We start from the raw sequence: 4,368 nt of genomic DNA on the forward strand, positions 1-4,368 counted from the left end.
TAGGTGAGGAGGAGAAATAAAGAGAAAGAGATTGGTAAAGGGAAAGGAAAAGAGAGGGAAGAAGGCTGAAAGAGAGAATTCAAACTGACCAAATGATAAATAATTATGTTGAGATAGCTAGAGAAAGATAAATGCCAGGACATCTTCACTGGGCAAAGGAATCATGATGGACCAGGCTCGATGGATCACCCTTCTGGGTGTTATCAAAACAAAGGCTTTCTGGGAGTGAGACCATGGACGGTGCCCCAGAGTCCATGCCTACTGGAAGCTAAGGTTGTCATTCACTTTAATTTCTTTTGATGAAAAAGATAAAAAAGAAAGAACAAAACATAAAAGACTAAGAAGAAAGCCTAAGTTTGCTATACGTGAATTCAGAGAAGAATTAAACCATTTTAGAAACTTCAAGAAGGAAGACAGTGTTCCAGATGTACTGCTGTGAACAGATAAGATGAATAGCAGCAGCGCCAGCGTGGTCATTTTTCATGCGTGTCACTCTGAGACCAGATTTATTTATATAATGCATGTTCCATCTCCTTCCATGATGCTTTTAAGAACATATATAACAGAAAAGGAGGATAAAAAACAGTTGAAGGAATCTAAATGAAGGGAAAATAATGATAAGGAAATAAACACAGGAATAAAATCCATACACCCCACTCCTACAATCTTCAAAAAATAAAAAATAAAATGCAAACATTAAAATTCTATAGTCAGGGTAGAGGCCATGCAGTGTCGCCATTACCCTGAGGAAAGGACTGTGTGTAGAGGGGTGCAAAAATGCAGAGCAATAAAACCTTTAATTTGGAGAAACAGAACCATACTCCAAGGAAACACCACCAGCATCACCACCAGCAGCACCACCAGCAGCACCAGCAGCAGCCATCACCACTACCAATACCTGCAAATGGGCAACAGGCCAGCAGCCAAAATGAAGGCTTGACGATTGACCTGAAGAATTTTAGGAAACCAGGAGAGAAGACCTTCACCCAACGTAGCCGTCTCTTTGTGGGTAATCTCCCTCCTGACATTACTGAGGAGGAAATGAGGAAACTTTTTGAGAAATACGGAAAGGCAGGCGAAGTTTTCATTCATAAGGTTAAAGGCTTTGGCTTTATCCACATGGAAACACGAACCCTGGCGGAAATTGCCAAAGTAGAGCTGGACAATATGCCACTCCGTGGAAAACAGCTGCGTGTGCACTTTGCCTGTCATAGTGCATCCCTTACGGTTCGAAACCTTCCTCAGTACGTGTCTAACAAACTGCTGGAAGAAGCTTTTTCTGTGTTTGGCCAGGTGGAGAGGGCCGCAGTCATTGTGGATGATCGAGGAAGACCCTCAGGAAAAGGCATTGTTGAGTTCTCAGGGAATACAGCTGCTTGGAAAGCTCTGGACAGAGGCAGTGAAGGGTCTTTCCTGTTAACCACATTTCCTCGGTCTGTGACTATGGAGCCGATGGACCAGTTAGATGATGAAGAAGGGCTTCCAGAGAAACTGGTTATAAAGAACCAGCAATTTCACAAGGAGCGAGAGCAGCCACCAGATTTGCACAGGCTGGTTCCTTTGAGTCTGAGTATGCTATGCGTTGGAAGGCACTCACTGAGATGGAGAAACAGCAACAGGACCAGGTGGACCACAACATCAAGTTGGCTCCTGAGAAGCTGGAAATGGAGATGGAGGCTGCTTGTTGTGAGCACCAAGTATGCTAATGAGGCAGGATTTGAGGAGGCGCCAAGAAGAACTTCGAAGAATGGAAGAGCTGCACAACCAAGAGGTGCAAAAAAGAAAGCAATTGGAGCTCAGGCAGGAAGAGGAGCGTAGGCGCCGTGAGGAAGAAGTGCGGCGGCAACAAGAAGAGATGATGCAGCGACAGCAGGAAGGATTCAAGGGGACCTTGAGATAAGGATGGGCCAGATGGCTATGGGAGGAGCTATGGGCTTGAATAATAGAGGCGCCATGCCCCCTGCTCCTGTGCCAGCTGGTACCCCAGCTCCTCCAGGACCTGCCACTATGATGCCGGATGGAACTTTGGGACTGACCCCACCAACAACTGAACGCTTTGGCCAAGCTGCCACAATGGAAGGAATTGGGGCAACTGGTGGAATCCCTCCTGCATTCAACCGTGCAGCTCCTGGAGCTGAATTTGCTCCAAACAAATGTCGCCGATACTAATAAAATTGCAGTGTCTAGTTTCCCAAAACCCTTAAAAGAAGGACTCTTTTTGGACTAGCCTGAATTCTACCCTGGAAAAGTATTAGGGATTCTTCCCAATAGTTAGGTCTTCCCTGCCTGTACTATAGGAATATGCTGGAGGCAGAGGGCAACGGAGGAGTGGTATGTAACAAATCAGTTCTGTGTGGCTTATTGGTTAATTGATTCTGTGTGGTGCGTTCCTGAAGTCTCAAATGTGATTGTTGAGGTCTGGGGGACCCATAGCAAAATGGATCCAGTTAGAGCCCCATTAATCTTAATCATTCCGTTTTTTTTTTCCTATCATGTTTTATTTGCTTTCTTGTCCTTACACCCCTTGAACTCAGAGACACTGCCACATATCCCACAAAAACAAAACATCCCCCAATGATCTTAGCCCCATTGCTCCATTGGCTCCCAGGTGAGAATTCAGGCAAATGTCCACAGAGGTCACAAACAGTACATACAGTTCTGTTATACCCCATATATTACCCCTTCATGTCCTAAGGAAGACATTTTCTCTTAGAACTTCTCATTTTAGCATATCTTTTTAAAAAATCTTGTGTTAACTTGTCTCCATCTTTCTCTTGGGTAAAGACAACTCAAGAATGAGCCTTTTGTGTCTATGATGTTGGTATTCACAGCTTTTCTTGATAGGCCTAGTACAATCTTGGGAACAAGGTTGCTGTATGCTGATGGTCTGACAGTAGCACTTAGCCTTGCCTATCTTAGGTAGTTATGCTGTGCATTTTTTATTGGTGTACCATGTTTGATTTGTTCCTGATACCTTAAATTTGGAGTTTTTCTGAGAAATGGGGAAGTAATGCAGCATCAACTTATTAAAATACATTTTAAACCTTTTAAAAAAAATTCTATAGTCACTAGAGTTAGTCTATAAATTGAGCTTCCTACAACCAAAGCAAACAAGAAAATCTGATTAATTGTAAAAACATACAGTTTCAAAAAAAATTAAAAGAAACCAGCAGCTTTGTGGATGCCAAAACCAAAATCTAAAGAAACTATGTCCTGAAGATCCACAGAATGTGGACCTTGACACTATTCTTTCAACAAATATAATGACAATTTTTTTAGAGCAAATTTGTTCTCATATTCTTTTTTTTAATTTTTAAGTGTATTTATATTTTTAGTTGGCAATGGATCTTTATTTCATTTATTTATTTATATTGGTACTGAGAATCAAACCCAGTGCCTTGCATGTGCTAGGCAAATGCTCTGCTTTTCTACTTTTTAAGGTACACATCACCACTTAATTCTGGTAACTTTTAATTCATATTAATTTTTTAGAACAATTACAAATGTACCATAAAAATCATCCTTGCCACTGAAGTAACAATTCGACCTCTTACTTTGTACACACCAGCTATTTAAAACAAAAAGGCAACATGATATGCTTAACAACTTGGGTCTTTTAACTTTTCTCAAGCAAGCTTTCTGGAAACAAATCCATTTGAAAAATTGTGATAATTAGAATTCAGTGTAACTGCTGCACTAGATGAAAACCTTCTCATTGGGGGCCAATGAATCAATATCATTGGTTCTACTATGAGTATTCAAACCTTTGAGATCAGAGATCATGGGACAGAAGACTTCTGGAGGCCTGCATCATCAGTACCATTTTGGTCATGTAATGTGTGCATTTGCTGAACCGATATAAGTGCCCTTGAAACTGAGCTCATTTGCAATCTGAATGCCTGTGTGGGATGGTTAGCAGGGCACTGCATTAATTTAGGTATTGTTTTAGGGGAAGTAAAGTGTGTTCATATTTTAATATTTTATTCATTTTCAAATTAACTACAAGTTGTGAACATTGAAATGATCCTCCTCAGGCAAATGAGGAAGTCCCAGTTGTTAAAATTCATATATCAGATAAAAATAATTTTTAAAAAACTCCCAGCAGCTGCTTGATGACAGAGAATTATAATTAATGGCAAATTTGTCCTTGAACCCAAGTTTTCATTTCCTCACACTGGGTGGTCAGAGTTTACGTGAAGTTTACCCACACCCCCTTCAGCGCGCTCTCTTCCTCTCCTCTTGCTCCCTCTCGGCCTCTGCCTTGTGCCTAGGCAGACACTGGAGTAGAAACTGACCACTTTCACTTCTGCTGAGGAAATTACAACATGCTTCTTTAAGTGGTAACATGAAGGAGAAAACGTAGACCTT

The 4,368-nt window shown here is 41.4% G+C and overlaps 1 pseudogene across 1 annotated transcript; it reads left to right on the plus strand.

The window, feature by feature from the left end:
- The first annotated feature begins 720 nt into the window (after positions 1-720).
- LOC306664027 (non-POU domain-containing octamer-binding protein-like) lies at positions 721-2,276 on the plus strand (annotated as a pseudogene). Its single transcript has one exon. The product of its transcript is annotated as a non-POU domain-containing octamer-binding protein-like (transcript).
- Positions 2,277-4,368: the final 2,092 nt, after the last annotated feature.

Source organism: Sciurus vulgaris, assembly GCF_902686455.1.
Source record: "Sciurus vulgaris genome assembly, chromosome: 6".
Taxonomy (NCBI): domain Eukaryota; kingdom Metazoa; phylum Chordata; class Mammalia; order Rodentia; family Sciuridae; genus Sciurus; species Sciurus vulgaris.